This window comes from Lepus europaeus, chromosome 13 (genome assembly GCF_033115175.1).
Source record: "Lepus europaeus isolate LE1 chromosome 13, mLepTim1.pri, whole genome shotgun sequence".
NCBI classification, from domain to species: domain Eukaryota; kingdom Metazoa; phylum Chordata; class Mammalia; order Lagomorpha; family Leporidae; genus Lepus; species Lepus europaeus.
The window spans coordinates 50752724-50774947 of record NC_084839.1 but is presented as its reverse complement, the minus strand read 5'-3'; the positions used below and the strand labels follow the sequence as shown (position 1 = coordinate 50774947).

The following is a 22224-nucleotide window of genomic DNA, read 5'->3' as shown; positions in this document are numbered from 1 at the left end:
TCGCGGGAGCGGCGCACACACCTCCTCCCGGCTGCCCGCGGCGGCCGCCGGTTTGTAATTCAATCAGGAGCCACTCGCCGTGTGCTGGGCGGTGATGTCACCTGATTAGCATAACAGCATTGTAGAGGAAACGCAGGCCGTGCCACGCGGAGCGGCGCGGGGGAGGCCCGCCGGACCCGTCCCGCACGGCTGGAGGCCGCCGACCCCGCGTGCGCACGCCGCGGGCCGGAGCCGCGGTGGTGCCGTCCCAAACAAAGCTGCTGGAACCGGAATCCTTTGCTGAGAGCCTCGTGTAACGGAAAAGTCTCCGATTACTCTCCCCTGAAAAGGAGGGCGGCCGGGAGGCTGAGCGTGGCCCGCGCGCCTCAGCCTCTATTCAGCGGCCGCGGAGATAACCGCGCGCGCCGCGCACCTGGGCGAGCGAGGGCGCCAATGGCGCGGCGGCCGGCCACCAAGTCGGCCTGAGCGCGGCGCGGGGCCACGGGGAGGCGAGGTGCAAGGTCGGGCTCGCTCCAGGATCCTCTCGGCAGAGCCACGCTGCCTCCGTGGGGGCTGAGCCCGAAGTGTTTCCGGGCCGACGCTGGGCCTGCACTAGTGCCTCGACGTAAGGAAGACTGATCGGCGCACCGGCTTGCAAGGCATTGTGGGAGGGAAGTGCACAGGTAAACACCACCAGGATCCCGGCCCGGGAGGAGCGCACCTTCCGGGGAGGGCGATGAGGGCACAGACATCGCCTCCCTCAAACCCGGCTTTGATTTGTAAAACAAGCCCTCTGCACTTCAGATTCTCCAGTTTTAAAAACTCTCCTCTCATTGCTTCTCCCATCAATCTGAATCCAAAACAAAACCGTCCCCCTAGCTAATAACAGGACCAAAATGCTTCCTTGGGAAATAACTCTACTCCCCTCTCCACCCACCTCGGCCCCCGCCTCAGTTTTTTCCTCACCAGAGCAGACACCGTACTACACACCTTGGCATTTCTAGCTAGAGAGCCTGCAGCAACAGTAAGAAAGATTTTCACTCCTACAGGATTCCAATGTGTACTGAAGACAGAGCACCCACCCCAGGTTCACTATAGTCTCGGGGCACTTGTAATGTAAGCAGCTGGGGTTAGACCCAGAGCCCAGCTGACTGCTCAACTCTGCACAGTCCCAACCCTTCCAGCCACACAATTTTTTTTTTTTTTTAAGTACATCCACAGTGTCACCCTTTGACTTTCTACAGCTGGGCCCCCTCCCCCATCAGTTTCTCTCCAAGATGTACAGAATTTTTTTTTTTAAAGCCGTCTTAACTGCTGTCAATTATTTTGCTGATAGCAAGCTGGATACCAAGGAGGCAGAAGTCTCTAAGAAGCACTTGACTGGGAATCCTGGGACTTGAGTTTCTTGTCCTGGCCAAGCCTCTTAATCACCCCATGACCTCCAGAGAGACCCTGGATTCTTTCTAAACCTCAGCTGTCAGATTGAGTCATAATTAATGCCTGTCTCCACAAGGTCACTGAATGGAGGATGTGAAAATGCCCTAAAAGTTGCCATTGTATTCGAAATCCAGAGTATATTTTTCAAAATGCACTTCTTCTTGCATCAATACCCTCACCCCACCCCTCTACATCACATCAAAACTCCAAAGGAAAGTAGAATGGAGAATTGTCTCATCATATGAACATCTTCTTAGCAGCCCCCCCCCCCCCCCACTATTAAATATACTGGTGAAATGGTGAATCTCTGTGTCCAGTTCACAGCACAGAAAATGAGATTACAGGGGCTGGTGCTGTGGTGTAGCAGGTTAAGCCACCACCTGTGATGCCAGCATCCCAAACGGGAGCAAGTTCAAGTCCCAGCCACTGTACTTCCGATCCAGCTACCTGCTAATGTGCCTAGGAAAGCAGTGGAGGATGGCCCAAGTGCTTGGGCCCCTGTACCCACATGAGACCTGGAAGAAGCTCCTGGCTTCACTCTGGCCCAGTCCTGGGCATTGCAGCCACTTAGGGAGTGAACCAGAGAATGGAAGATCATCTCTCTCCCATTCTCTCTGTCTCTGCCTTTCAAATAAATAAATCTTTAAAAAATGTTTTAAAAAAGAGAGTGAGATTACAAAGTACATTGCCAATTTACAAGATTTTATTTTTAACCTTTAAGCCACTTAGTTAAGAGAGTATGAGTCACCATTCAGTATCTCATTTCAGCTCCCTCTGGTAGGGGGAAGTACATGAAATAAGCTTTCTAGTATTTCTAGTAAGCCAGGTTACATACACTATGATGGTAGGAGAATCTAGACCAGTGTAGTCACTCTCCAGCCCAAAGAGCAGACTCAGAACAAACCAGGCAGAGCAAACACATGTGAGCATTAAAAAGAGAGGTGGCGAAGCTAGAAAATAACTCCATAGGGGCAGGAGGTGAGAAATCCATTTGGTGTGATGGGGCCAGGGAGTAATAGGACACAGCCTAAAGGCCCATCTGACCCCCTCCAACTTAGCGGGGTTGGGGGGCTCAGGGGGTGAGAGTGGGCAAAGGAAGGCCAGAGAACTCGTTTTTCATTTCCTCAGTATTTGCAGTATTCAGTGTGTGCTGTGTGTCTTGGAGGATTCAACGATGACTGGGAGAGCTGCTTGCCATAGAAGATGTGACAAATTCGCAAACAGCCCAATACCAAAAGGAGATGGTAAGGGCTAGGGGACCGGGCTGCAAGAGCTTGGAGGACAAGCAGGTCGCATCTGCCAAGGAAGGCAGGCAGAAGAACTCAGTAGTGACTGGCATTTTGACCTAACCTTGAAACACAGGCAGTGCTGGAGCAAGGGAGAAGCTTCCTTTCCTACCAGAGGAAGCAACGTACATAGAAACACAGATTGACTAGTACAGCACAAGTGCGTGCCCAAGTCTGCCTGGCTGGATGGCTCATGGGAAATGATCGAGCGAGGAGGAAAGCCATGAGAGGCAGCTGAGACCCAAACCTGGGCCGGGACCCCTTGGGCACTGCTGAGCCAATGAAGAGAAGGGCCTGCATTGGGATCAAGGATGATTCCTCCGGCACTGGTGCCTGAGAATGCACAGGGAGGAGAGCCACACTGTCCAGGTCAAAGGACCCACTACTTGGGCTGTGGAAACAGGCATGGAGAAGAATGGGCTGATCCCAGGGTTCATCCACAGGTCTTCAGTAACCTGCTGCAGGTGGGAGGTTCAAAGGATAGGGTCAGAGAAAACTCGGGGCTTTAGAGCTGGCAGGTGGGTGTCAGGGAGGACTGAACATTTATTTTCTTTTAGACAGGCAGAATATGAATTACTTGCAAAACCATTAGGTGAGATGCCCAGAGCTAGAACTAAAGCTCAAGGATGAATAAAGAGTCCTGTGCACAGAGGTGGGAGTTGAGAAGGTTGTGGGTTAAATCTAGAAAGGAAAGGCTGGGGTAAGAGACACAACAGGCCTGGGTTTGGGAGAAAGAAAAAGAAAGCCAGTGGGCACACCAAGGGAGTTACAGGGTGAACATCCAAGAGAAAAGAGAGATACTCAAAGAGGCAAAGGAGTAGTTGGCATCACCTGCTGCAAAAAACAAGGAAGTGACAGTCAAGAAAAGGTGACCTGGTATGCAAATCAGGAGGCCAACAGATCAATACAAGCAAAACCGGTTATAGGGAGTTGGAAAACTATCAGAAAGGGGGAGGAGAACAAGATGGAAGAGGTGATGAAGACAACTAGCGATGGGAGTTACAGGACCAGGGGAAGGGGTTTCCGGGCACAGCCCAACCACGCACGCCTTCCATGCCCAGGTTTCAGACCTGAGCTGGCTGGAACAGCAAGTCTTAGCCAGGAGCAGGCACACTGGGAGGCGAGGGGAAAGGCCAGAGACATTCTAAGGAGGAACTTAAAGGCATCTACCTGGTACTATTTCAGTGAAGCAGGGGTCTTACCCACAGTGGTATTTACAGTAACCTAGGAAGAATGCTGAAGCCACGTATGGCAAAAACATGGCATGTGATTGGGAACATTAAGGGTGGAGGGACAGTTTCCAGAATGTTGAACGGTCAACCAAGCTCTACGCAGACACAGACCCTGCAGTTTCAGCCATCCCCTCAATCTTTTCTAATCTAAAAACTATTGTCCCTCACCCGGGACAGGAATATTAGCACATGGCCTATTCTGACAAATGACTGTATTTGCCCTTCAAGATGGCACAATGAAAGGCATAAAGAAAAACATCCAGGACTGACTGGCAAAGCATTTTAGGGATGGAAGCCATGGAAGCCTGAGTAGCTCAGGGATGCTGTGGTGTGGCAGGAAGACCCAAGTCCAGTCAGGCACTTGGGCTCATCCTACCTTCTGAATGCTACTATGATGCTACTCAAATAACCTGAAGTGTGTGTTCCTAACCTGCTCTGGGCCTCAAGACCCTCCACTAAAAGTCAAACACATTAGAATCTACAGTCATAAAATTTCCTTCTGGTTCTAAATGCATTTCATAGTGATTTGGGTTTCTTCTGCTTCTTAAATCCCAGTTATCATCAATCTTCAAGTAAAATAAATAGCCATAGCAACCATATCATCCTCACACTCTGGAGCTTACAAAATGCTTCACACACATTTTCTCATGTAACTGACCCTATGATGGAGTGATTGTCTCCATTTGCAAACAAGGCAACTGAGGCTGAGAGAAAGGCAGTGCTTTGCCCAGGGACCCCAGATGGTGAGTAGCACAGCCTACCAAGGACCCCAGATGACCAACTCCACTGATCTCTGCTTTTCCCATGTGCTTGGAGTATATCCAGTTTTTCAAGGATTTCTAAGCTTTTCAGAAAAACAGTAATACCTGACCAGTGCTATCAAGATAAACCTAAAACCTAAGCAAGCCTCTACAGGAACCTCTGCGACATTTCCTTTGGGTCAGGTCAGGCACATTCTTTGCTAGCTCACACAAAACTTGCTAGCTTGAGGGTTCTGTGACTGTACATGGTTTTTGGTTTGGTTTTGCTCCACTTCTCAAACCTGGTGGACCGGTACACAAATTAATATTCAATATCCCTTAGTGTGGCATGTGAATGAGAACAGTAGGGGGTGAAATTAAGCCTTCCTAAGAGGCTTTACATAGTCTTGGGTGTGTGGGGGTGGGGAATGAATGCTTTTCCTGCTTTACAGCGAGCTTGAAGGGGCAAACTTTGGGTGTTTGTTTCCTGAACATCCAAACATTTGTGAGACTGAAATTTTCTGGGAGAGGATGGCTAAACTGTGTGTAAGAGAGAGACGGGGGGGGGGGGGGGGGGGGGGAGGGAGGGCACTTGCAACCATATACGCATGCATGGTCCACAAGGGCTGGTGCTAAAGCCAGAACCTGGAACTCACAGGTCTCCCACAGAGGCAGCAGGAACCCAGCTATCTGAGCTGCCAGCCCTGCCTCCTAAGAAGCCCAGAATCAGGAGCAGAGCTGGGACTTCAACTCAGGCACTTAGCTGCGAGGCCAAACGTTTGCCCCACTAGTAGAACTTTTTGAAAACTGTTGTTTTGGTAGGAAAAGGAAGCTTCATATAATTTCCTCTGTGTTCTATTTTTGGCTGGATCTCTTGGTGGTATGCCTAGTTGCTTGGTTTGTTTATCTGGTAGTGGAGAAATCTCATTGAAGAAAGGATGTATTTTTTACAGAAGATACATCCTGAGACAGGCTTGGTCACCCTTTGGATTTGGGGACACGGACATTTCTGAGTGTCAGGGACAGTCCTCCTCCTGAAAGTACTCACACAACCTATTCCCTTCTCTTTAACTCACCCCATTATGCCCTGGGGAAGGCATACTCAAAAATCAAGCCAGAAAGCAGTAACACTTCGGAGAGAGAATACAGTACTCACTATGAAACCAGTAGGGAGAGACTATGTTTTCAGAAAAGCCAAGTTTCTTTAAGGTGGAGCTATCAGATTTGATAGTTTGGGACTTCGAGTAACTTGAAGAAAAAGGGAAGAATAAAGATAATTTTCCATCCATAATGATTTTGTTTAGAATCTATTTTGTTTAGAATATGAAAGGCTCTGTCCTTCTATACTTCCCACCCCCCCATACACACACACACACACACATGCACAATTGATATCATGCAGTTATATGAAAAAGTAGGAAAAACTGAACAGCCATTCACATCCTTTCCCCTTTTCTTGACCAGCTGGTCGTATCAGAAGTGAATTCAAAGCACGTGACACCACTGCAGAAAAGGAGAAAAAGAGCAAATACTCAGAACAAGCACTCAAGATCCTGGGGGAAGGAATGCAGTTTATTCTATTTTCTACCCTAGCCAAGCCTATCCTTGCATTGTTATCAAGTCTCTGTTCAGAGGCCCCACCTTTCGCAAACAGGTGTTGCTATGCCTCTGACTGTCACGCCAGCCACAGCCATGACTGGACTCCTCTGATAAAGGCAGAATGATTTTTTAAAGGGAAAGAATCTCCTAGGAATGTAATTGGGACCAGGCCTGTTCTTGCCTAGGATTCCTGGTTCTTTCCCACCTAAAATGTCAGGGCAAAAGATTGGTGCACACACACAGGTGTTCAGAAACTGCAGACCAGAGTTTTACAAGGAGGCAAATGCGGTAGCCAGAAGACACTGTTCCCCAGATAGCACAGCTTGTGGGAAAGAAGTGGGAAACGAGGAAATGCAAACCTGTCCTTTATGAAAATAAGCCATTTGCCTCTGCCATTAGGCATGCACACCCGTTGCCTTTTTCAGGAACTATAATGAGAACAGGTAAAGAGAGCAGACTGAACAGGCATCTGGAGGGCGAAGGACACACAGCAGTGGGGAATGCAAACCTCAGCAAAGACATGTGCCCCACCCCTACAGAGAACCCATCCAGTGCGTTCTCAGCCCCACCCAGGAGCATAGACCAACAAAGCGACCCTCAAGGTTCTCAGAAGTGATTTCCTCTCTCTAGGCATTGTCAATCTAGTTGAGAAAACAGGACACACACAGCCAGGCACTCAAATACAGTGATGTAGCATGCAACACACACCAGGTTACAGACAGTGACAGTTAGTGCTAGTCACAGCAGGTACTACTCTAAGTGGAATAGCAACTGCATTTCTGGGCCTGGCTGAGCACAGTGGGGCTCCTGCCACACAGATGCTCTGTGCTCCTATACTGTCTTATCTGTGCAATTTTAACACTGCCTCTAGGCAAATCCCTGCCAAAATGTGCCAAGCCAACACAAGATGTGGTTTACTGTATGTATTTATTGGCGGTATGAGTGTAATTTCTTTGTCTCTGAAAAACAGGTCCCGATTACCCAGTTGCAGGAATATGGAACAACCAGTACAGCCCTGGCATGTTAAAATGTGAAATATCTTCAGGATGCCGTCATTTCTTCCTCCTCAGCACCTGAGCTGCTGCCGATCTCTCAGGGAGATAGTACAGCCTCCTTCCCACAGGACTTCCCGGGGCAGCGACTGACTGGGCACAGGCTCTGAATAATTCATGGACAGCCCAGTCGCTCAGGAGCACCGAGCCCCACCAGCTGCCTGCCCATTAAATGGGAGGCAGGCTCCAGGCTCTCTGCAAAAAAAAAAAAAAAAAAAAAAAAAAAAAAAAACAACCTACTACCAGCTGCCTCTGAGACCTTCTTGACTGAACACACACCCCTTCAGTCTTTGCTCTCCATTTTATTTAAGATGTATTTGAAAGTCAGAGTTAGAGAGAGAGAGACAGGTAGAGACAGAGAAAGAGAGACAGAAAGGTCTTCCATCTGCTGGTTCACTCCCCAGCGCCGGGTCAGGTGGAAGCCAGGAGCCAGGAGCTTCATCCGGGTCTCCCACATGGGTGCAGGGGCCCAAACACTTGTGTCATCTTCTGCAACTTGTCCCAGGCCATTAACAAGAAACTGGATCAGATGTGAAACAGTCCAGATACAAACCGGCATGCATATGGGATGCCAGTGTCACAGGCAGCGGCTTTATCCACTGTGCCACAATGCCGGCACCTTTTCTGTCCATTTTAAACTGCTTCATTTCCTACTGGATCAAAGTGACTTACACTGTAAGGAGAATGGGTCCCCAAGCACATGAATAGGGTGAGGAGAAAGTGATGCCCTCAGCAAATGGGTATCAGGTTATCGTTCCCATGCTCAGGCTGCTGGGACAGCACAATAACGCACTGGAGACAGCTGCTCTACAAATGTCCGCCCCCTCCCCCTCATCCTCCTGGTCCCTCTGTGCCAGCCAACCTCATCACCCCACAACACCTCACTACCTCACTGGCGCTTTCCATGCCTCTGCTCTGGGCGCACCCCTCTCCTCCTAGGCTGAAGTCTACTCATCTTTCAAGCCTGACTCAAAACCCTCCCTCCTCCAGGAAGGAGTCCCCGATTATCCCAGCTGAACTGATGATCCCTCCTTCTCAGAAACCCTATACACCAGTGCTGCCAGCCTCCTTGTCTGGCACCTCTTACACACTGTCTCCAGGTACTGCTTATCTCTTCTTGTGCACCAGTCTTATCTACTTAATTAAAATAATGGAAAATACACCAGGCACAGACCCACGAAAAGTGGACTCCAGTCTCAGCTTTGCCACCCAGGATGTGACCTGGGATAATTCCTAGACTTCTCCAGTGCCTTCTCTAAAATCCAAGGGATGTGAAAGGGAAAACCTCAGTGGTTCCCTGGATATGATGCTCTTAACATGTCAGTTCTCTGAGGGCAGATGCAAGTCTTATACAACCTACACTCCCAGACTCCCTACCCCAATATCCTGCACGAAACAGCTGTTCAAAATGATTTAGCCATTTCAGAAGACTGAAGAAAGCAATGGCTCTGTGAGGAAGGTGCCACCAGATGGTGAACCACAGAGTGCATCCTACTTGTAAGGATGTAAGAGGTGCCAGACCAAGGGAGGCTAAGAATACTGGTGTACGGTTTCTGAGAAGGAGAGGTCATCAATGTAGCTGGGACAATCAGGGAATCCCTCCTGGAGGAAATAAGCACAACTTAATGCTTCACAGTTTAAAAATGACAGCTTTTCAAAATTCTGCTAAGCCAACCATCTCATTCATGGCTAAGAGAAATGAGGCACTGGCCATGTGTCCTGAGAGCCACAGGGAAGTAACCAGCAAACCAGAGGTTAGAGAACAGGCCTTCTGAATTCTGGCTGCCTTTCACCTCCAGGGCAAACCCGAAGGCACAGAAAGCTAAGAACAAGCCGGGTGGGATTTGGGGCTCAAAATTAAAGAAAGCTCATCTTAATCCTCTCCCCACCTACCTCCTAGCATCTAACACCAAGGTGAGCCAAAAGACTTACATTATTAAGTGGTAAATGACTGATGATAACTTTTACGTGATCTCTGATGTCCAACTTGCACCAGCCCAGACAGAACAGGAGCAGGGACCAGCAGCTTTGATCCAGCTAGTCCACCATAGAACCAAACACCCAGTCAGCCCCAGCAAGCTCTGTTGATCAAAGATCCTTCCACTTTCTGCACTGACTTCTCCTCTACTGTTCTTATGACATCCTGAGGGAACAGCCCTGAGAAACAGAATTCATTCATTACAATGAGAATTTTTTAAAGAATTATTTATTTTGAAAGTCAGTTTTACAGAGAGAGAGACACACAAGTTTTTTGTTTTGTTTTGTTTTAAGATTTATTGAGTTATTTGAAAGGCAGAGCTACAAAGGCACAGGCAGAGAAAGGTCTTCCATCCACTGGTCTACTCCTCAAATGGCTGCAACAGCCAGAGCTGGGCGGATCTGAAGCCAGGAGCCAGGAGCTTCCTCCGGGTCTGCCACGTGAATGTAGTGTTCCAAGAACCTGGGCCATCTTCCACTGCTTTCCCAGACCATAGCAGAGAGCTAGAGTAGTGGAACAGCCGGGACTCAAACTGGTACCCATATGGGATGCCGGCATTGCAGGTAGAGGCTTTATCTGCTACACCACAGCGGTGGCCCCAAGAGACATCTTCTATCCACTGGTTTACTCCTCACATGGCCGCAACGGCCAGGGCTGGACCAGGCTGAAGCCAAGAGCCAGGAGCTTCTTCCAGGTCTCCCAAGTGGGTGGCAGAAGCCCAAGTACTTGGCTTTCCTCTGCTGCTTTCCCAGGCCATTAGCAGGGAGCTAGATGGGAACTGGAGCAGCCAGGACTCAAACCGGTGCCCATATGGGATGCCAGCATTGCAAGGCAGCAGCGTTACCTGCTGTGCTAGAACACTGGCCACCGTAAAATGATAAATTTAATGACAGGCAAGGAATAGTCAGAGAAGTGAGAGACTAAGTTCTTTTCTAATATCTGCCAAGCTCACCTATAATGACTTCTGCCCTCACTGGTTTCATTGTCTTTTTCAAACCTTTTAATTACCATCTACCAAGAATAACATGATTTGAACCATGATACTACCTTTTCTCCACTACACTTTATTCTGATAACCTTATAAAAGCTCAGTAAAAGATGTGGGGAGGGGCTGGCATTGTGGCACAGCAGGTTAAACCATCCCACACAGGAGCTCCGATTCAAGTCTTAGCGGCTGCACTTCCAATCCAGCTCCCTGCTAGTGCACCTGGGAAGCAGCAGAAGATGGCCCAAGTACTTGGGCCCCTGCCACTCATGTGGGAGACCTAGACAGAGTTCCAGAACCCTAGGTTTGACTTGGCTCAGTCCTGGCCATTGAGACCATTTGGGGAATGAACCACTGGATGGAGGATCTCTCTTTTTCTCTCTCACTTTGCCTTTCAAATAAGCAATTCTTTAAAACAAACAAGCAAAAGGATGTAAAGAAATTTTGTGATAAAATCAGAATCCTTGTGATTGTCAATGGGAATGTAAATGGTATAGTCACTATGGAAAACAGTATGGATGTAAAAATACAAAATTAAACAACCACAGAGAGGCTAGAGAGGCAGGTATTTGGTACAGTGGTTAAGATGCTACTTAGGATGCCCACATTGCATATCAGAGTCTCTGGATTCAAGCCCTGGCTCCACTTGATTCCAGTGCTTGAGTCCCTATACTCACATGGATGACTCACACTGAGTCCTGGGTCTGGCCCAGCCCTGGCTGTTGGAGGCATCTGGGGAGCAAACCAGTAGACAGAAGATCTCTGTGTATGTCTCTCTGTTCCATTCATAAATGAAAATCAAAGAAAATTTAAAGAAAAAAGAACTACCCAATGCCCCAGTAAACCCACTTCTGGGTATATATCCAAAAGAATTCAAAGAGGATATCAAATATTTGCATTCCCATGTTCCTTGTAGCACTATTTACAACAGCCAGGAGGTAGAAATAACCAAAACGTTCACTGATGAGTGAATGGGTAAAAATAATGTGGTATAAAAACACAACACAGTATTAGTCATCCTTTGTCAAGAAGATTTGGTCAAATGATGCAACATGGATGAATCCTGAGGACACTGTGCTAAGTGAAATCAGTGAGTCAGAAAAGGACAAATACTGTATGATTCCACGTACATAAAGTAGCTAGAAGAGTAAAACTCATGGTAACAGAAAATAGCCTGATAAGCTTGCCAGGAGCTGGGGGAGGGAAGGGGAGAGATTGATTGATGGGTGTAGTTTCAGTTTTGCAAGATGGAAAAGTTCTAGTGAGCTATTGCACAACAAGAATGCAGTTAACACAACTGAACTAGACACTTAAAAAATGGCTAAGATGTTAAAAATCTATGTCTCTTTTCACAATTAAAAATAAATTTAAAGAAAAAAAAAAAGGCTTCTGTGAAGACTCAGGAGGTATGCAGCACCAGGAGGGAGAAGAAAATGCAGATCTAAAGCCACATGTTCTGTGTCTCTAACTCTGAAGTTTGACCAAAACATTCTCGAATGCTACTGACCAACAACACACTGATCCCTTCAAGTCCTTTTCCACCTTTAAGAAACAACTAACTGGGAATCCTGCCAACTCTTGTTTTTACAACAGAAGACCTCATCAATTAGTTAGTGGCTCCGAAGCGCCTCCAAGTCTCACACTGTGTGTAGTGTGAACTTCCATCCACCATGGAATCACCATTGCTGTCAGTCCTTGTGATAGCTACAAATCCAATCTTCTTGAAATTGTTCAAAATCCTGGTATGTTTTTTAGTTGGTATTTTTGGGATGGAATCCCCCAAAACATAGAGGAAATCAATTGCTAAGTTATAAATAGCAGCAACACATCATATTTGAGTAGGCATGTGCACAGTTATGTAATTTAGGGGTGCTGGGTGCACACCCAAGAATGCCCACACGAGCACAGGATCACTCTGGCAGGTCTCAGACCAGCCTTACTCTAAGCCTTGTGATACTCCCATCATCAACTCTCCCGAAATACTCAGACTTGCTCATCCAGCTACAGAATACTGATATCCTGACTATGTGGACACATACACAGTTTGCCATAGGCATAATTTTAGTGTAACAAGGGCTCATGAAACAGCCGACCAAGGTTCTTACTGATCAAAAACTTGCCCTTGTAGTTGGCCTATTAAAGATTATGGCAGGCTAAATGGCAAAAATCATTACACAGGAAAGAGGTCTGTAATTTGAAGTGATTATAATCAAAGTTCCACTGGGTTCTTGTTAATAACACTCTACAACAGCCTGCATTTCTGACTCACCAAACATAAAACATTAACAAAAAATTAACATGAGACTAAGTCTTTAGTCAGCGTCACAGGGCAGTTATTATTTCCCCAACCAGGACAAAGGTTGCTATCATCCTTAGCCCAACACACAGTCTACATCTCACTGTGTACACAGAAACCACCAGGAAAGGAGACCAAAACTCACTTCGGAAACAACAGAATACCAGTTGCTAGCTCCCTGCAATGCATTTTATGGACTGTGTATCTTGTAAGATAATTCATACTGTCATATATTTTTAGTATCCTATGTAGTATAAAAATGTTTGATCTTTGCAAAAATAGATCATTTAGCCGCCCCCCCCCCTTTTAAATTGATTGATTTATTTGAAAGAGAGAGAGACAAACAGACAGAGAGAACTCTTCCATCTGCTGGTTCATTCCCCAAATGACTACAGTGGCCAGGGCTGCCCCAGGCCAATGTCATCCAGGTCTCCCCCATGGGTGTCAGGGGCCCAGCACTTGGGCCATCTTCCACTGCTTTCCCAAGCACATTAGCAGGGAGCTGGATTGGGAATGGAACAGCCAGCACTTTAACCAGAGCTCAACAGGTTACTGGCATCACAGGCAGTGGTTTAACTGCTACTCTAAAATGCTGGCCCTTAGGGTTCCCCCCTCCACTACCCTCAAACCCTCCCCCCCATTTAAACTGGCTAGGCTTCTCCTGTGCTGGGCAAGGCTAAATCCAGGAGTGAGGAGTCTTCCACGTGGATGCAGGGGCTCAAGGACTTGGGCCATCTTCTACTGCTTTCCCAGGTACATCAGCAGGGAGCTAGATTTTAAGTGGGGCAGCTGAGACTTGAACTGTTGCCTATATGTAAGCTGCTGCAGCACAACCCCCAGGAAAAGTATTAATAAGTTCAATCACTACTGAAGTCATAGATGAGATACTCAAGTATCTCAAAGTCTTACTCATAATTCTCTACTATGGAGTAACTGTAGGGAGAAAAACAAGACCCTATCCCCAGGTACATATGAATCAAAGGGTATTCAAAGATCTGCAGATGCCAATGTCAACTCCCAAGGGGGTTCAAAAAAGTCAGTCTAAGATGGGCATGACAGGCTTTCAACAACTGCCCTGGGACCCAGAAGCCTCTGGCCCATATGACCACTAAAGTAGGCAAGCACAAGTAACAGCCCAATATACTAAATCCCAGATTGAGATCTACCTCCTACCAAAGACTTTCATTACGATAATATTCTCTGATGGTCTCTGAGATGAAAGTGACACACAAATTATAAATAATCCTCTTGGAAATCCAGTCATATTTCTTCCTTATTATCCCTGATACCAAACTACAGCTGTTTCAACAAAGGGGAACAGAGCTCTCAAGCTAGATAACCTCCAGGAAGGACCCACCCTTTTCCACTAAGAGCCAGCCTGTCCGACCTGGGTTTCCCACACTGAGCATGCCCCTCTCCCCCAACCTCAGTCATTTGTTTGGAAAGGGGAAGGGATCAATTTATCAAAAGTTTCAAAATATTTTATTGCATTTTTGTCCCTCAACCGTTCTCTAAATAAATGTTAGGATTATGCAGGATCATTTTAATGTGCATTGAGTGCAAATCTAGGACATGGAAGTGCAATAAGAGAAGATACACATGTGAACACCACCTTCATATTTTCAATGAAAAGTCTTTTTCAGTGCTTTTCCTGCCTCCCTGGAGAAGGACGGAGACTCATAAATTCCCTCTAAATACCACAGCAAACACAGCCACAGATCACTCACGTCTTTAGGCCATGGGAACATGTGCCCTTTGCTCCTGCTTTTCTACTCTGACTTGTAATTGTCTCACCTTGCATTATTTTAATATTTATCAATACAGAATGGCTCCTTACAAGGAGAGGAAAGGAGCCTTCTCTTCAAAAGATTTATTTTCATAGTGAAATAATTAATACCTCATATGCATGCCTACTGTGTGCAGATACTGAGCCAGACATCTTTCATATTATTTTAAGTTCTTTTTAAAAATATTTATTTATGTATTTGAAAGGAAGAGTTATAGTGAGAGAGGGAGAGACAAGAAGGGAACAGACACAGATCTTCCAACTGCTACTTCCCCAAATAGCCACAACAGCTGGGGCTGGGCCTGCCAGAAGCCAGGAGCCCAGAACTGCATCCAGGTCTCTCACATGAGTGGCAGAGGTCCGAGTACTTGGGCCATCTTCCACTGCTTTCCCAGGTGCATTAGCCAGGAGCTAGATTGGAAGTGGAGCAGCCAGGACTTGAACTAGCGCTCACATGGTTATGCCAGTGTCACAGGTTATGGCTTAACCCGCTATGCCACAACGCTGGCTCCTAATTTAAATTCTTGTAACAATCCCATTAGTGAGACACTGTCTCATTCTAGAGAATAACTTGCACATCATCTCACAGTTGGTGTGGCACAGCAGGAATCTAATGTGAGACCTCAGCCATCCATCTGTCCTTCTCAGTATCAGCCCTGATACTGATGGACACTCCTGACTGCCTGAATCCACGCCCGGGAGCACTCAGGACATCCCAGCTCTAACAGCAGCTCCGGTGTGCCTTCAGACAGGTTGGCAGCACCATGGAGTTACTGTGGGTTAGACAGAATACAATTAAAAGCAAGGAAAACTCATTTTAATCCTGAAAACCAGAGGCTATACATTAGCCAGGAACAGAAAAAGTCCAGCCCGTGGCCTGCCTTGCAGATTCTGGCACAAAACAACCCCACACGACCCTCATCCACATCACGCATTCAACATTCAGAGACTTCCCATAACCAAAACCGAACTCCTTTTCCTCTCTCCTCCTTTTTCCATCCCCTTGGAGACCAAGTCCTAGGGATCCTCACTCAGCAGTTCAGGTCCTTGCTCTCTCAAGCGCCTTGCCACAGCACGAGTGTCGGGGCCCATCTCTTCCCAGGGAGAACTGACAGTCTCCTCTCTAAGATGTCCTTCACAGGGTTCTGAAACAATTGGAGGGTGAACCAATGGCAAAAAGGAAGATCTTTCTCTCTGTCTCTCACTATCCACTCTGCCTGTCAAAAAAATAAAAAATAAAAAATAAATAAAAAAGAAAAAAGAAAAAAAGAAAACCAGACTGCAGCATAAGGGATCAACTCCTTCCGCTGGCTTTCACTTCCATGGTTCTATCTTGGGCTCTTTCTGAAGTTCTGCATGTGACTCCCATTCATGGCACCAAGCGCTTTGCAGTTACCTTCCATCTACTGACACAGCTACTCTCCTGTGAGAACCTTGTCTGCTGGAGACAAAGGTCTTCCTTTTTACTGTTGGTTTACTCTCCAATGGCCGCCGCGGCCGGCGCATCTCGCTGATCCGAAGCCAGGAGCCAGGTGCTTCTCCTGGTCTCCCATGCGGGTGCAGGGCCCAAGCACTTGGGCCATCCTCCACTGCACTCCCTGGCCACAGCAGAGAGCTGGCCTGGAAGAGGGGCAACCGGGATAGAATCCAGCACCCCACCCGGGACTAGAACCCGGTGTGCCGGTGCCACAAGGCGGAGGATTAGCCTGTTAAGCCACGGCGCCGGCCCCTATCTATGTATTTCTAATACTAACCACAGGACCTCGGACATAGTAGGTGCTCAATAAACACTTTACTTACTCAGTAATAAATGAATGATACAAAAAATTAGTAAGACTCACTCTAATGAGTATAATTTATAAAGTTTAAAATAAAGATACCATTTAGGGGTACAGTGAAATGTACTTGCTACCATGGGATATTACAATACCATTAGTAATAAAGTCTTATTTGTGGATTAATACTACTACTTTTCAAAGTAGGAAAACAAAAGAAAATGGCAGGGCATCTCAGGTAGTACAAGTAAACACTACACTGTGAAATTTAAATGTGTGTAGATTCACATAAAAATATACTCATATATGTACACTAATGAATGCACTAAGTTCCCATGTAAAATACATTTCTCACTGGTCAAAAGCTCTTCTTTCAAAAATCTCAAGTCAGTCACAGATTAAATCAATCATCACAACTACTTTCAAGACCTCCGTTTAGTTTAAAAAGCATAAAACTGGGGGTGGGCATTGTGGCACAACTGCTGTTTGCAAACCTGCATCCTAAATTGGAGTACTAGTTCTAGTCCTGGCTACTCTACTTCTAATTCAGCTTCCTACTAATGAGCCTGGGAGGCAGAAGATGATGGCTTGAATGTGGGTCTTTGCTACCCATGTGGGAGACCCAGACGAATTCTAAGCTTCTGGCTTCCTCCTGGCCCAGCCCTAGCTGTTGCAGACATCTAGGGAATGCATCAGCAGATGGAAGATCTCATTCTCCCTCTGGCTATCATGTAGATGAAAATAAACTCTTTTTTTTAAAAATAAAAAGCACAGAAATATCATCTTCCACCATTAGATTGAGTTTAGACAATAATTGTTTTGTGTATACCACTTAACATGGCACCCTGAACATGAGGGAGTTTAAAAAGAAACTCACACGTGTGCACATCTGAATATTACAGCTGGTTAAATGCACTAAGAAAGTTGCACAAGCACACCTGCTAATTCAGTGTCAGAGGTTTTGGGTTTCACATCATTATCAAGTGAATCTTCCAGCCTTGTCCCCTCTCCACGCTCCATCTCTCAGGGCAGTCTTGAATGCCTCTACATTATTTACAAGCATGCATGCTAACACTGGCCTGCCTTCAAATACTTGGAGACAATGAGCACAATCCTGTGGATATACTTTTAGGAGTCCCTGGGTGGGGCCAAAGCTGGAAGCACACTAATCCTCTGCAAAGCAACCAGTTCCAGGTATAAAATTTTTTGTGTTCACAGTAGAGACAAATAATGGACAATGGGTTTGGTCTGTGAACTCATTTCTCCATTATCAGAATAGAAAACAGCTTTAGGACTTTCAATCCATGAAACTATCAAACATAGGCTATCTCCCTGGCTGCAGAAAAAGGTACAAACTGACCACAAGGCCAAGCTGGCTAAATGACATGTTGCTGCCGATTGACAAAGGTACTAGGTTATTTTTGCTGTGGTTAAAAGAAACAGCATTACATTTTACATCAGTTACAACAGTGATGACAATAGCAACCCTCCACTTGTACACCAGTCTGAGATACAGCTGAATGGCCTTTGACTGCTGTAGGAAAATGGAAGCATTCTAGATGTTGAAATACTACAACCGTAACATTCCATTCCCCGTCATTCTTGGCCACCATGTCCACTAAACATCCTATGTCCTTGTCACAGTGCAGCATTCCAAGAGGAAAACGGTGGCCAGCACTTGTGAAACTGAACCATTAAATTCTAAGGCAACTATCCACATGCACAAGGCTAAGAACAAAACCTAAGAAAATGCAAGCAAACTGCAGGCCAAACTAGGCGTGAGTGCTTCCTAGGCCCTTCAACAGGCACCTGTTTCTAGGAAATATGGGCAGTAAACAGGCAAGAATTGGAGAAGTCTAGAAATGTCCCAGTGACCTAAAGACAAAACAGACAGTTAAACAAATTTTTAGCTTTAGCTTTATTCACCAGAAAGGATAAAACCCAAAGTCAGACACTTGTAGTACAAAAGGAAGCAAAGGGCCAGTCTGGAAGCACTGTGTGAAGGACATCTGATCCACTTTACAATGTCTTGTACGGGTTTAGAAACAATGCCCCAAACTCCACCAACAGCTCTGCTAAGTTAAAATTGTTAAAACTCCAGGATTCAAAAAGTCTACTGTTCTTGCTTTTGTTTATTTTTAAAATGTTTATTTTTTCCCATCTACCTGAAAGGAAGAGTTACAGAGAAGGAGAAACAGTCAAATAGATCTTCCATCCACTGGTTTTCTGCTCAAATGCCCATAACAACGAGGGCTTGGTTAGGCCAAAGCCAGGAGCCTGGAACCATTCCCAGGTCTCTCACAAGGGTGGCAGAGGCCCAAACACTTGAGTCATTATCCACTGCTTCCCAAGATGCATTAGCAAGAAGCTGGATCAGAAGCAGAGCAGCTTGGACTCCAAACTGGCACTGCAGTATGAGATGTGGCAGCATAACCCCCTGCACAACACCCACCCCTGGCTTCTGTCTGCTACTAGAAAACATACTTGTCTTAATGCGGGATGCTGAAACAGGATCCCATTTCCTACAGTTCTGGAGGCTGGAAGTCAAGGTGCCAGCAAGCTGGGTTTTTGGTGAAAGCCCCCCTCCTGATTTACAGACAGCTGCCATTTTCTTACACTGTCACAGGCTAAAAGGTGCAAGGATCACTTCCTTGTCCCTTTGGTGAGGGCACTAATCGTATCCATGAGGGCTCAGCCATCAAGACCTAATTCCCTCCCAAAGCCTTTACTTCCTAATACCATCACCTTAGGGGCTGGGGTTAGGATTCCAACATATGTATTTGAAGACAGATACAAACCTTCAGTCTGTAACAGTATTTTCAGTAGTGGGCATGGAGAATATCTCAAAAGAAATGCATCAATTAAACTTTCTAAAGGAATTATCTTCAGAGAGTAGGATGGGAGAGAGTTGGGGAAAGAAACATTCATTGTCCATTTCCATATAGTGTTTGCACTTTCTTTTCTGCAACTCATGCATTGTCATGTACAATGGCAACACATTTTAGCTTCTAAACACATAGAACTAACTCTTTTAAAGGTAATCAAAATACTAGGGGGAAATTTTCCCTAATAAACTGACATTTAGTAGCTCTGAACAGTTCTTTAGTCTAACACATGCTGAAGCACCTAATTGCATTCAGAATTACATGAGATGTGGTAGGGAATAACTGAAGAAATATTACCCATTGTCATGATCTTCACGTTTGGCCATTGCTGGAGAGACAGACAAATACACCCATCTGAGCACACACAATGAACTAACAATGCACAAGGAACTCTGTGCACAATAACAAGGGCCAAAGAAGATTCTTGATGAGAAAAGATCAGTGTGAACTACACAGACAAGACGGCTCCAGGAGGGGGCTGAAGCTCAGGAGAGAGCCGGTGGAGAGAGCCTGGGTTTCCTGCAGACTTGCAGGGGACCCAATAGGTAACATGCAATGCAATCCGGGGCTCAGACCTGGCAAATGGCCTAGCACCTCCGTGACTTCAGTCCATTTGTTTCTTAAGATGCCAACAGACACAGTCTTGTGTCTAATAAGACAACTTCACAAACATGTTCAAGATATCTAAGGAGTCTGGAAAAATTTAAAGCTTTAAGGAAAAATTCTTACCAGTCTCAACCAATTACATGCTCCCATCATTCAATTATATCACTCTCAAGAGTTCTGAAAATTCACAGGCTTGCAGCAAAGAAGTAAAAATCATAGCTCAGCAAATTCCCTTGAAGGTTAAGAGAGAATCCAGAAGAGATAAAAATTGTAGAAAATGGACATGCTTATCAACCAGAAGATAAAGAGGCTAACATTCCAGGTTTCAGGAACAACCACAATAATACTTTCATACAATACTATCTCATTCACTGACTGTTTTGTGTATGAGGAGGCTTCAAAAAGCTCATGGATATTTTGCATTATCTTTTTTGTTTTTTTTAAAGATTCTCTAATTACTTGAAAGACAACATTTCAGAGAGAGAGACAGAGACAGAGAGAGAGACAGAAGAAACAGAGACAAAGACAGAGTGATCTTCTATCTGCTGGTTTACTCCTCAAATGGCCACAATGGCCAGGGCTGGGTCAGGCTGAAGCCAGGAGCCTGGAGCTCCATCCGGGTCTCCCACACGGCTGCAGGGTCCCAAACACATGGGCCATCTTCCTCTGCCTTCCTAGGTGCATTAGTAGGGAGCTGGATCAAAAACGGAATAGCCAGGCTTCGACCAGGTGCTCATATAGGATGCCGGCATTGCAAGCAGTAGTTTAATCTGTGCCACAATACTGGCTCCTGCATTATCTTTTTTTTTTTTTTTTAAGATTTATTTACTAATTTCAAAGAGTTACACACAGAGAGAAAGAGAGGCAGAGAGAGAGAGAGAGAGAGAGAGATCGATCTTCCATCCCATGGTTCACTCCCCAGATGGCTGCAATAGCCGGAGCTGTACTGATCCAAAGCCAGGAGCCAGGAGCTTCCTCTAGGTCTCCCACGCTGGTGCAGGGGCCCAAGGACTTGGGCCATCTTCTACTGCTTTCCCAGGCCATAGCAGAGAGCTGGATCAAAAATGGAGCAGCCAGGACTCGAACTGGCGCCCATATGGGATGCCAGCACTGCAGGCGGCAGCCCCACCCACTACGCCACAGCGCCAGTCCCCTGCATTATCTTTTAATTCTATTTTTCTATGAACTTTTGAAAGCCCCTTTGTATATATGGTCTGCTCTGCAAAAACAGTTTCCATGCAGGTAAGGAACAGGCTAATACAGTACTTCTGTCACTGCACTACTAAAAAATCGGAAAGTGTGCTCTAGGACGAGACTCCTGCTCCACTCTAAGAACAGTGCTTACTGGCTGCTGTTGTGGCACAGTGGGGTAACCTGCTGTATGAGACATGGATCTCATACTAGAGCACCAGTTCCAATCTCGACTGCTTTGCATCCAATCCAGTTCCCTGCTAATGTGCCTGGGAAAGTGGCATTAGATGGCCCAGCTGCTTGTGCCCCTGCACCCATGTGAGAGACCTGGATGAAGTTTCTGGCTCCTGGCTTCAGCCTGGCCCAGCCCTGGCCATTTTGGCCATTTGGGGAGTGAACCAGTGGTCAGAAGGTCTTGATCTCTCTCTGTCTCTGCTTCCATCACTCTTTCTTTCAAATGTGAAAAAAATAAATCTTAAAAACAACAACAACAAAACAGAATGACACTTGGTACCTGAGGCCCCCACAGAAGGAAGTTTAGGATAGACTGTGTTTCCAAGTCACAAAATCACCACTCCAAACTCACAAGTTAATAACCTAGGTGCAAACTGAGGTATCTTGCTAGAAGCATATTCTAAACACTGAAACGCTAATGTTTGTTTCTCTTTGTTAACATTGTCTTTTACTTAAAGATCTTCAAAGAGCTCCATTTATTGCTTTTTTTTTCCAAAAAAATACAATTAAAGTGAACATCACCTTGCCATTTTATAAAATCTCTGCATCTCTGAATCAAGAACGTCAGTCAATCTTCCATAAAATGTGTCGAGAACATTGATCGCTATGTATTGTCCTCTTCCCAGACCCGCTCCCCTCTCTTGGGGAACAGCTCCAAGTGTTTCAGGGACAGCTGCTGTGCTCTGCCATCCCTCCATGCCCACATCACAGCTCACTGGTCCAGGCACAGCCAACCTGACCAAAGCCTAGTAAACTACAACCCCGCTCCCCCCAAACACTCCCAGCTTTCCAACTGGAACTAAAGAAATGGACACAGTGGTAGAGAGCAAACCCCAGGAGCAGATGGTGGTCATGTCTCTTGCCATCTGGAAGACCACCTATGGGACAAAGACAGAAGCCTCTTCACAGGAGGAAGCCAAGAATCCGAGTCTGAGGAATGGAAAGCCTTAATCTCTGTTGTTCTGCCAGCCCATATGCCCTCTGCCCTTCCCTCAGATCAGCTGTTTGGCTCTTCCCTTCATCACACATGATATTCCAGTATTCTCCCTCAAAGTCCTACATCAAGTGCTTTCCTCTACCGGGTCACAATTCTCCTGCATTAGACACACCAACCACAGCCTCCAATGCTAGCTATGTGCTCTCTTAGTTGTGGATGGATGGGA

General features: G+C 46.2%; 1 protein-coding gene across 1 annotated transcript in view; it reads right to left on the bottom strand.

Moving 5' to 3' along the window:
- Positions 1 to 22224, bottom strand: part of SPTBN1 (spectrin beta, non-erythrocytic 1) — a 209488-nt gene that overhangs the window by 112587 nt on the left and 74677 nt on the right. The window lies entirely within an intron of this gene.